We start from the raw sequence: 13,014 nt of genomic DNA on the forward strand, positions 1-13,014 counted from the left end.
GAAGAAGTGTTCTAGTAGTCTAGAGGATGTGTCCAAGATAGCCTTCAGGACTAGCTTTGGGTTGTATGAGTTCTTGGTTATGTGCCTTTAATAGGAGTCCTTACAACTCCACCCTTCAAAAAGCAAGATATTGATTTTATAGAACCAATTAGTCGGACAGCTAAAGGGACTCGGGCATGATACATAATCGTAGCCACATATTACTTCGCCAAGTGGGCAGAGGCCAAGGCCACCAAGAAGGTGGATGCACGGACAATTGCCAAGTTCTTGTATGGGAACATGATATTCCGCTTCGGCCTTCCATTAGAAATAGTAAACGATGGAGGAACACATTTTATTAATGATACAATCTATATTTTAATGAGTGATTTCCTCATCATTCATAGGAAGTCCACACCCTATTACCCCAAAGCAAATGCCCAAGCCAAGAGCTCGAACAAGATCTTGAGCCGCACGATGACATGCATGATCGAGGCCAATCATAATGATTGGGAGCATAAGCTTAATGTGGCACTATGGGCTTATCAAATGATGCCCTTCAGCCCTTCAGCCTAGCATTTGGGATGGAGGCGATCATGCCAATGGAATTTATTGTTCCAAGCCTCAAAGTTGCGATTAGAGATTAGTTATCCGAAGAGGCAATTCCAAAAAGGCTGATTGAGCTAGAAAGCTGGAGGAAACTACATTAAGAGTGGCCTATGGCATAAAAGTTGAGAAATTATGCCGCAAAAGGTGGTTCGACCGCAATCTGTGAAACAAGGATTTAAAGGAAGGTGATCTCGCGCTACTATACAGTGTGAGAAACACGAAGTGCAAACTGAAATATCGAGGTATGAGTCCTTATTAGGTCGTGGAAATAACACCACAAGGGTCATGTAGAATCGAGACCCTGGAAGGTACTGAGATGGATGCTTATATCAACAGCAACAACAAGCTTAAATGCTATTATGGTCCCTTAACACTTCAGATGCTGTAGGCCATCCATTATGAAAAGGAGCTAAGGAAGGAAGTCACTCGTATGAAGCGACAAGCAATAGAGGAGCTAAGGCTCGGCAGGCTAAAGCAAATAGCTCAAAGTTAATAACAATTTGTAAGGCATCTGTGGAGGGGTTAAACCCCATGGAGGATTTCACCATTGCCGCTGCCAGGGTACAAGTGGATTTTCAATTGTGTAGGGAGACGATTTGTTCAGTAGCGGCCTTCGTCAACCCTAGAGCAAGCCACAACCTTATATCCTACCAAATGTGCACTCAAATCCTAAAATTCAAGGTAACCCTAGAGTCCATGCCTGTCATGGTGCGCGCTGTGAATGGAAAGATCTTGCCCGCAATAGGCTGTATAGAATTACTCATATCAATAAATAACCATGCCATGGTGAATAGGTGTTATGTTATACCCATATCAATAAATAACCATGCCATGGTGAATAGGTGTTATGTTATGCTTGTAGGTGTCATCATGGCCGATGACGACGTAGATACGGCACCACAACCTTGGTGGTAGATTTGCTTATGCAATGATCCTGGCTCTTAGGAACGGGTACTCATTTGGTGTATGATTGGCCATGAAGTGTGGACACTAGACATTTTCTCGTCGTGGATATGTCTGAGTTGGCGGCTGAGACAAGTGAAGTTTTTGTTCCATGGCCTGCATCATGTCTTCTTTTAGCTTCATGGCCATGGCCTCTAGGCAATCTTCATTTGATGTTTCGGCAGTAGACTTGGATTTGCCCTTTTTAGAGTTCTCGTGCACTAGATCTACCATCATCACTGCTAGTGCTAGAGTCTATCATGCCATCCTCGATGTCAATGGTTGCTGCATGAGCAATAATCAACATCGCATTTGTATGTGCCAATGGTTGGTCCTGTTGAGGCAGTCTCCATCTTGGTGGCCAATGTGATCTCCAATCCTCTCTCCATTCTGTGTTTGCACCACAGTGGGCAATCCGGGCCCTGTCTGTGCCTGTTTTCCAAACAATAATTGCAATTTTTGTTGATACCAAAATTCCGTTTGATGCCATGCTGTTTGCAAATTCCAATCTCCCCTCTGATTCTAGTTGCCTCTCTTATTCCAATTGTTTCTCTGTGTGGATCTGGGCCATACTCTATGTCGTTGTTGGATCAATGGCTACTTGATTGGCACCCATTGCTGGTGAGCGAGGTACCTATTGCACCAAATTCATTCGAGCGTTTGGGTTATAATAGCAAACCTCGGTTGGGTGATTCTTCGTGCAAATCTTGCACTTCAACTACTAAAACAAGCATTAACTATGCATAAATACTTACTAAAATAGTATCTAAATACTATCCGCCTATTAGCCTTATTGCAATAAGTTCTCTTTCTCTATTCCATATATAGCACTCTATTCCATTCACCCCCTCCTCTCATTTCCTTTCCCATAATGTCTCTCTTTTCTTTTCCATAATGTCTATGTTTTCCATGATGTCTCTCTTTTGTCTTCCATACCTTCCCATTGATGTATATATCCTTATCCTTCTACTTCCCTTCCTCCTTGTGACTTATAAGCATATCTCCACTTATACTAATAAGCATGTACCCATGCCCCCTCATCATTGTATTCTTCTCCATCCTTGTGCAGTTGCCACTACAATGATTGGTAAGCACAATGCAATGCCATGATGTTCTTCTAAACCTTCACAAAATTGATAACGTGGTTGGTGGTATATGAATCTCCACAAATGGAGAGAACAATGTATTGTAGATTTTCTCCTCACATTGTCCTTCCCATTTTATGTGAGTTTAAATGCAATGGAAGGAGGGAAGATGGAAATACGGTGATCCTTTTTAGTGTGTTTATGTGGGAGTAATAAAGTTCCTAATACCCCTTGGCTGCTACGAGCTCCCTCCTACATCCTTACATACACTTACCCTCTATTCTTTGCTTTTTTCTATTACCCTCTCCTCTCGATTGCACACCCTCCCACATTCCACTCTTCCCTACTCCCATCTCCCTTCACCTACAATGCTACTACCCACCCTCACCACCTTGTTTATCCCCCACACCCTTCTTCTTCTCCACTCCCCACCTTGCAACTGCCTCACCCTCAACACCCCTCTTTGTGCAATGACCCAACCCCCTCACTTGCCTCTCCCTTGACTCCCCTCTCATCTCAACCAGTTCTCTTTCTCCTTACCTCTCCTCACACTTACTCCCCTCCACTCCACTCTCTAAACCACTGAACCAACACGCCCTTTTAGTGCAACAACCCAACTCAAGACAAGCCACCCCATACCCCTTCACCTCCCTCTTCATTGTGCCTCACTCATAGCCAACTCCCTCAATACCGCTTGCTCTCCTTACTTCAAAATTTTCCCCCAATCACATCCCTGACCTCATCTGAGGCCTCTTCATGGATGTGATGTAAGAGTGTGAATCATGAGCAATAAGACTAGTTGTAGACAACATCACAAAGGTTGAGGTACTAGATCAATGATGGGGATGACATAGCTTGAGAAAATAGAAATCAAGGTGGATTGGGTTTCAAGAAAGTTCTAAAGGCCTTAGAGCACAAGGCAATATGCTTAGAGATATAGAAGGGAAACCTCTACATGAGTCTCTTATAAACACTAAAAAGGCTTTAGAGCACAAGGCACTATGCTTAGAGATACAGAAGGGAAACCTCTACATGAGTCTCTTATAAACACTAAAAAGGAACTTTCTCCTCAACTATTCAATCAGGATGCTAAAATGATAAAAAATTGGGAACACAACAAGTAGAACACTTTGAAACCTGATATCTTGGGATAGGAAGCTAATGATACAATGGATGCATCCCTAGGCTCTAGAAGCACCAAGAGAAGCTAATAGTAGTGTCTTCCATTAGGTCCAGCTGCTAAAAGTGTAAAATGGCACTAAAGAAGGTGGAAAAAGGTAGCAACGGGGTGTAATATAGGCATTAGTCGTAGTAAAATGGCACTAGAGAAGGTGGATAAAGGTAGCAACAGGGTGCTATATAGGTGCTAGTAGTAGCATCCCTTAGCCTATGTGAAAGCCTCACAAAGTAAACAGATCATCGTAAAGGTAGAAAGGGTTTTGGTTGATAGACAAAAAGTTTTTGGGGCACCTCTTATGCCCACTAGAGTCCTCATTAAGGGCGCATAGGAGAAGGAGAGATCAACATATAGTTCTAGCAGGGTTCGAGCACTAGTGGGCAACACCATTCTATCCAAAGAGTGGTTGGTGAGTGCATCATTTTTAAATACATTTTGGGTCCTCTCTTAGATGTTTCCATTTTGGGTACTGGTTGCCATATCTTGCTATCTATTCTATATTGAAGCATAGTTTATACCTACATATGTATGTGCACATCCCAAGTGGGATCTAGATATCTAAGCACGGTTTATAGTTACGTATGTATTTGCACACCCCAAGTGGGATCTAGAGTTCTCAAGTGTGATCTTGTGAATGATCCAATTTTTTTTTGCATGTTCTAATATGGCACCAAAAGTGGATTTGAGGTAGACATATAGGTTTCGATATTACTACAATGTGGCATCAAAGTCAATTCACTTTAAAGATGGAGGAGACAAGAAAGGTGATTGAGAGCTCCAAGGACCCACAAATCGATAAGGAAGGTTCAGATTGAGAGTTCCAAGGACCCACAACTCAATAAGAAAGGTGATTGAGAACTCCAAGGACCACAAATCAAGACAAGAGTAAACCAAAACTTCAACATTGAGGTTGTGCTTCAAGAAAAGGAAAGTGAGCAAAATTTGCTTTCATTATTCTATGTTCCAATTACTTTCAAATTTTAGATTTAGGAACAATTACAAGCTGGATCTGAGAAACTATCTAATCTACAAGGTGGAGATAAGGAAGCACATGGTGGCTAGCAAGACTTGGAAGGAAACAAGAGGAAAAGAATTGAAACTTGAAGATCTAGTGGATGCCGAAACAAGTAAGGTGTTGAAACAAGCTAACATAGATGGTGTGGAAGAATGGGAGAAGGAGGATGTAGAGGTGTTATATCTAATCATCTCTATGATGTCAAATGTGATGACTCTAACTGGGGAATAGGTCTACCTACAACAAAAGATAGAACAAATTGCCAAACACAGTCACGCTTACCTCCTTACCTTGCAAGATCCAATGATGGCCAAATATACTGCCACCTTCCAAGCACACTATACCTTGCAAAAGTAAGCAGATAATCCGAAAATTTTTGCAAGAGAAACAAGTTAATGATCTCATGAAAACATCAAAACATACAAAAATCCAAATGTGAGATAGACAACAACAAATGCCACAACATAACATAAAAATACTATCAAAGTAACAACGTATGCACACATTAGATGAAAAAAAACTAGAAACAAGGGGTAGCTAAGCAAACCCCAACATCACTAGAATATTCCAATCTTACAAATTACAATATTTATAAATCAAGCAAAAGAACAAAGGAAACAAGGGGATTTGTAAGCAAATTTGAACAAAATTATGAGTAAATGAGAAAAATAAAACTTACGAAGCAAAGCTATGCTTATGCTCCCATCAATGCCAAGCGTACATTGCCATGTGGGTTTTGAAAACTAACTTGGCCACACATCACAAGCAATATAGTCACATTACTTTGCACATGTTGGGGGAAAAGGCCCATTTATGCCTAGACCCCTATGACACCCTTATGTGTGTACATACTTGTACTTAGAGTTTGTACCTTTCTAATATAAAACATGAGGTGTTGTGGTGTGCACCTGACCATTCTCATTTTACACACCCACCATTGTGTGTTCTTGCTCTCTCTCTCTCTCTCTCTCTCTCTCTCTCTCTCTCTCTCTCTCTCTCTCTCTCTCTCTCTCTCTCTCTCTCTCTCTCGCGCGCACGCTGACTCCCTTCTAATCTCACATGTGGTATCAGAGCTTTGGCTCCGCGTGAGATTCTGGCCCCCGTTGACGCCCTGAATGTTCCCCGACGCTACCCCGATGTTTGGATACTCGTTTGCCGCTGTTTTTCGCACTCCATTGAGCTCTTTTTGCAGCCCCGAGCTGCCCGAACTCCTTCTCGAAGTGCTGGAACTGTTTTGGTACTGTTTTGGGCTTCCTTTCACGCGTGTGAGCTACCCCTCGGTGTTCTTGGAGTTGGCCAGCTCTATTTTGGTCTCTCCTCACCATTTCGGGCGGCTCTTTGCTCGTGGGAAGGCCCGAGTGCCTCTTTCTCGGCAGACACTCTATTCTCTACCGTGCTCACCTTGAGTCTATTTTACTCAAGGTATTTCTTTCTATGACTCCCTCTGTGACTATAGTCGATCGGGGTGTCGTGGTTCGCAGGTACATCGTCACTTTGGCAGTGGATTGTGTGGCCTTGTGCTACATTTGGCTGTTAAAACAAAGTTTTTTTTTTGCCTTTTGGACGTTTACATGCTTTTGGGACATTTGACATGCTGGAATTGGTGCCCGGAAATGCATTTGGAATGACATTGTAGTCACAAATCAAAGGGCTTTCTGGAAATTTTACTTCAAAAGTGTTGGTGGAGTTTATGCTTGCTGGAATCTTCCCAAATCCCTCTATTTTTTGAGGTGAAATCAAAAGGCCTTTGGCCCACTTCGTTTCAGAACTGTGTAATTAAGTTGGGGGGAAGATATACAGCCTTGGAAGCTCAGTTGAGCTTGGAAAATTTGGGGAAAGTGCCAAAAATCAGGCCTGAACTATAATTTTCTGTTTTTTGACAGTTTTAGGTCAGGTTTAACCAAGTTTGACTGTCCAGAAATGGAAAAATCAGACATGATCTGTTTATTACTGTTTTAAGACAGTTTTGGGACAGTTTTGACACTTATTTGTTGAGGAAAAGTGAAGAAAAACAGTAAAATACAGAGCTGGACAGAAATTCCAGCAAGGGGTTTTGTGGATGCAAAGTGGTCTTTGACAGATCATGTTAAGTGGGAGTTTCCGCTCAGGGAGTACTATTTTGCAAATTTTTTTTTTTTTGCAAGAGTCTCCTTTCATCTAAAGCAATGGTTTCATCCTCCCAAGTTGAGACTTCTCAAGGCGGGAGCTACACCATTGAAAAGTTGGAGGGACAAGTGAACTTCAACTATCGGAAGGAGCAAATATATGGTGTGTTGGTCATTAAAAAGCTTATCAAGCCAATCAGGCTACAAGGCGTTCAACCCGACGATATGGATGATGATGCATGGCTGGAACTTGATGATCTTGCCAAGTATACAATTTTGTTGTCCGTGTCAAAGAATGTCTACTTCGATGTGGCAGGTGAGACTACTGTGTGGAAAGTTTGGCAAAAGTTGAGCAGTCTTTATGCAAAGGAAAGTGCAAGCAACAGGGTGTACTTGATGAAAAAGATCTTTGAAATGAAGATGAAAGAGGGTACACCAATGGGAACTCATCTCAATGAGTTCAACGGCCTTGTGAGCAAACTTATTGCTCAAAAGATGAACATTGATGAGGATATGAAGGCTGTTTTATTGCTTTGCACACTTCCCGAAAGTTGGGATACTTTCAGGACAACAGTGAGTAACAGTGCTCCTGCTTTTACAGGCTTGTCATACACTGATGTGGAGAGTTCTCTTCTCACTGAGGAGATGAACCGCAGGAACAATCAAAGTGGCAAAGCCTCTAGTGCTTTGAATGCACGTGGGAGATCTCAATCAAGGGGAAGAGGCAACAATGATAAGTCAAGGAGCAAGTCCCGCTCAAAGAAAGATATGGAATGCTTTTATTGTGGCAAAAAGGGACACATTCAAAAGTTTTGCTTTAAATGGAAAGCGGACAAGAAGGCAGGCAAGGTAGAGAGCAAAGGTGAAGATGCAAAAGATGTAAAAGGCAAAGGCAAGAGCAGTGTGAAGATAGAAGAGCTTAATGCAGTGACAGATGGTACCACTATACCTTATGTTCCTGAACATCATCATTCAATGATGTGCTTTTCGTGTCTGATGTGAATGCCCACTCACTCATTACAGGTGATTTAGCAGACAAGCTGGATTGGATTGTTGACTCAGACGCATCCTTTCATGTTACTCCTTATGAGGAGAGTTTTGTTACGTATTCCAGTGGGGATTATGGATGTGTTTATTTGGGGGACAACCATGCTTGTCCGATCACTGGAATTGGTGATATTCAGCTTGCTTTTGCAAATGGTAATCACTTTATGCTCAAGAATGTTAGACATGTTCCTATGCTAAAAAAGAATTTGATAAGTACAGGGCAGCTTGATGATGCAAATTTCTACACTACTTTTGGTGGGAAACAGTGGAAAATCAAGAAGGGTCAAATGGTATATGCCAAAGGACCAAAGATTGACACTTTGTATCATCTTATAGCTTCAGATGTCGTTGGACATTCTCTTGTAAATGAAACCGAGCTGCCAAATATTTCACTGTGGCATGGCCGGTTGGGACACATGAGTGTCAAAGGAATGGAAACCTTGGCCCGTTTTGGTTACTTGCCTTTGTATAAGTTTGCTGATTTGTCTCAGTGTGATCATTGCATTTATGGACGGCAAACTCAGAAGCCACATTCCAAGCATTTGTCACTTAGGAGTTCTCCAATGGATCTTATTCATACTGATGTGTGTGAAATGCCTCAGTTATCTTTGGGGGGAGCTCGTTATATCGTGACTTTTATTGATGATGCCACCGGTAAGGTGTGGGCATATCCTATTCGCTTCAAGAGTGAAGTTCTTGGCGTTTTTCAGAGGTTTCTTGCTATGGTTGAAAATCAGCCGGCAAGAAACTCAAGTGTTTACGCTCCGATAATGGTGGGGAATACATGTCAAAGGCTTTTCAAGAGTTTTGTGACAGTAAGGGTATCGAAAGGGAGTTACCTCCTCCCCATAATCCCAACCAAAATGGTGTTGCAGAGCGTATGAATCGAACCATTCAAGAGAAGGTTCGAAGTATGTTGTCACATGCTGCGTTACCCTATGTGTTTTGGGCTGAAGCTGTGCAAACAGCTGTTCACTTGATTAATAGGTCACCAAATAGGACAGTGGGACTCAAAGTGCCTGAAGAATTATGGACGGGAAAGCCTCCCTCATATAAGCACTTGAGAGTGTTTGGTTGTGTTGCGTTTGTGCACATACGCAGGGAAGATAGGACCAAACTTGAGCCCACGTCTCGCAAATGCATCTTTTTGGGCTATGGTGACAGTGGTGAATGGGGTTATAAATTGTGGGATCCCGAAGCTAAAAAGCTTATACGCAGTAATGATGTCATTTTTCATGAAACATGCATGTATAAAACAGCCCCAAAGACTCAGGAAGTCAGAAGGGTTATTGATGAAGATGATGTGCATCATACACAGCAAAATCCAAGGGCTGTACAGCAGCAAATACAGCCCCAGGAACAGCCCCCAAATGCTGCAGAAGAGGCTCATGTTGAACCTCAAGAGGTAGCAGAAGTGTTGCCTCAAATTCAGCCACAAAATATTGAGCAACAGAACATGGAAATACAGCGGGAAGAGGTGGTACAGCCACCTATTTTTCAACAAGAATAGGATGTACAGCCAGCTCCAGGTGCTCCATGGATCAGAAGGTCTACCCGACAAACTCGTCCTCCAGACAGGTTTGTTCCTGGGGTTGACTTTGTATTGCTTACAGATTGTGGAGAGCCCTCATGCTTTAAGGAGGCTATGCAGAGGGATGATCATTTGAAGTGGGAGAGAGCCATGCAATCTGAAATGGCCTCTCTAAAAAAGAATGCAACATGGAACTTGGTGCCTTTGCCTGCAGGGAAGAAGGTATTGCCATGCAAATGGGTTTACAAGCTTAAGGTAGCACCTGCAGACTCCTCACCCAAGTATAAGGCACGGTTGGTTGCAAAGGGTTTCAAGCAAGAGAAGGGGATTGATTTTCATGAGATCTTCTCACCTGTGGTCAAAATGACTACATTGAGGACTGTTCTTGCTTTGGTTGCACATGATGATATGGAATTATTCCAGATGGACGTGAAGACAGCTTTTCTTCACAAGGATCTCCATGAGGAGATTTATATGCAGCAGCCAGAGGGTTTTGCAGTCAAAGGGAAAGAGGGTCTTGTCTGTAAGCTCCGGAAGAGTCTCTATGGCTTGAAGCAGGCACCCAGGGAATGGTATCATAAGTTTGATGCTTTCATGCACTCTCAGGGGTACAAAAGAAGTGAGGAGGATCATTGTACACCAAGAAGGCTTCAGATGGGAGTCTTCTCATCCTCATTTTGTATGTGGATGACATGCTTATTATAGGGAGTTGCACTCAAGAATTGGTTGCACTCAAGAAGGAGTTGCATAAGACTTTTGAGATGACAAATCTTGGTAATGCCAATCATATACTTGGCATGCGTATTCTTAGGGATAGGGGTAAGAGAACTCTCTACTTGTCTCAGAAAGAATACATTGGGAAAGTGTTAAAACGTTTCAGCATGGATGAGGGGAAGAGTCTCTCTACTCCTTTACCTCCATATGTGAAACTTTCACAGGATGATAGCCCTAAGTTAGATGACGAGTAGGCTGCCATGGCCAAGATCCCTTATGCCTCAGCAGTTGGTAGTCTTATGTATGCTATGGTTGCTACATGTCCAGATATTGCATTTGCAGTGGGAGTTGTTAGCAGGTTTATGGCCAACCCTGGCAAAAGGCATTGGAATGTAGTGAAGGGTGTAATGAGGTACTTGAAGGGTACTCAAGATGTGTGCATATGCTATGGCAAATCAGATGCATCTATCCAAGGATTTGTGGATGCAGACTATGCAGGTTGTGCAGACAGTAGACGGTCTACCACGGGTTATGCTTTTACTTTCATTGGTGGTGCAATCTCGTGGATTTCTTGTATGCAGAAATGCATTGCTTTGTCTACCACTGAGGCAGAATATGTTGCAGCCACTGAGGCATGCAAGGAGGCTTTATGGCTTTCTCGTCTAGTGGGAGCTTTGGGTATTTCAAGAGGGATTCTAGTGTTGCATTGTGACAGTCAAAGTGCTATCATGTTGGCTAGGAACCCTGTGTTTCATGCCAAGACTAAGCACATTGATGTGAAATATCATTTTATCCGTGAGGTGCTTGATGGTAAGCTACTTGAGCTTGTTAAAGTGCACACAGATGATAACTTTGCAGATGTTTTCACAAAGAGTCTGCCCTCAGAGAAACATGCACATTGTATCAAACTCGTGGGTGTCGGATAGGCCATTTGTCTTTTCTTTTGGCTTGTACATTATTGTATTTTATACATCACTTTTAGGCACATTGGCCTTTAAGTGGGAGATTGTTGGGGGTAAAGGCCCATTTATGCCTAGACCCCTATGACACCCTTATGTGTGTACATACTTGTACTTAGAGTTTGTACCTTTCGAATATAAAACATGAGGTGTTGTGGTGTGCACCTGACCATTCTCATTTTACACACCCACCATTGTGTGTTCTTGCTCTCTCTCTCTCGCGCTCACTCCCTTCTAATCTCACAGCACAGTCCCATGAAGTGAATTGTTGCCATCCTTAACTAACTTGGATGACACAATATCAACCCATAGCAATTGTCCATCACTACCTTAGCTTTCCTGGGTTGGGAACGGTGAGGAAAATTGACAATACTAAGAAGGAAAAAACAAAGCATGAGCTACAACAACCTCATTACAAAGCTAAGGCTTGGGTCAACAAGGAGGAGCTTCCCTAGGTTGGGAAAGGTTAAGAAGGTTAACAATGCTAAGAAGGAAATGGCATTACATGAGTTGGAATGACCTTATAGCAAAGCTAAGGCTTGGTCAACAAGGAGGTGTGCACCAACCTCACCTGGCTCCTGCTCAACAAATATAGTATCAGGGGATAGGTGTGGTGCCCAATGTGTAATGAAAATCATTTGAGCACTAGATACACATATAGAGAAGGCCTATGATGATCCTATAGAAGTATTGTAGCATCATTGTCATATATGCAATCATTAAACAACGAGCTATAGACTTAATCCAAGAATAGATTGCTTAGAATGCAACATCAATAAATGCCACCCCAAAACCCAAGCTAGCCAAGAAGAGTCAATGCTATACACTATATAAAGATGACACATGGACTATCCCAATATACACATCCCCCACCTTCCCCACTACCTTGAGGAGACTAATAGAAACTTTGCAAGTTGTTTCAAGTTCTTTGAATCCCATCACATGGCAAACTACCCCCTTAGGATTCAAGGAGGAACATTTCAATTGCTTTACAAAGACTAAGAATTGGATATCGATAGTTGTATTCCTACGTTACAAAGAGTCTAGCAACAAAATCCTCATCACCCTTGAATGATACTTCCTGCATGTGGAGTGCAAAAGAGGCAGTGCATCATAGACAAAATGAGAACTTCAACCTAGTTGAGACATAGAGAATGTATAGTTCAACCACAAGGCCTATAAAAGAAAACATTTACAAGCTAGGGAATTGCCAATGATTGATCGTGTAGGACACCTTAGAGCTTATTTGGGCATGTATAACCCTTAACGAAGGTTTTATACCAATTTACCAACCTACTAGCATCAACTTTCTTACCTATCAAAATTGCTATTGCCCTTGTTCTTCTAATTCTAATTGTCAAATTTAAATAGCAGTTCATTGATATCAAAGCTCACGTGTAGAAGAATACGAATAGCTTTCGCTCTTTAATTACAATAGAGTAAACATCTCTTTTATTAGCTCAATGACCTTCCTTGCCGAAAAAGAACAACTAGGGCAAATCATTTATTAGAAAGGATGGCATACCATAGAAAATGATGATGTTGATCTCATGCCCTTTAGGAGCTAGGCATTTCGAGTCAATTCATTAGCTTTTTCGTTGTGACAAATGGTTTTTTGCCACACTTGCGTTATAGTTCAACATACGAGCCTGATTTTGACGTGCCAACCTATGGATCCAATCTTCCTCGCTTGACGTTTCAAGAGAACACACAATGACTAAGGGTGAATTTGTCTTGCCTAGGAGCTACGATCCAATTGTCCTCACAAGGTGAACAATGTATGCAATGTGGAGTGTGGACTAGATGTTGGTTAAGTCAAGTGAACAAGTGTGTTGATTGCTCAGGATATAA

Source organism: Dipteris shenzhenensis, chromosome 1, assembly GCF_047967505.1.
Source record: "Dipteris shenzhenensis isolate YYH24624 ecotype China chromosome 1, Dip_SZ_1.0, whole genome shotgun sequence".
Lineage (NCBI taxonomy): Eukaryota > Viridiplantae > Streptophyta > Polypodiopsida > Gleicheniales > Dipteridaceae > Dipteris > Dipteris shenzhenensis.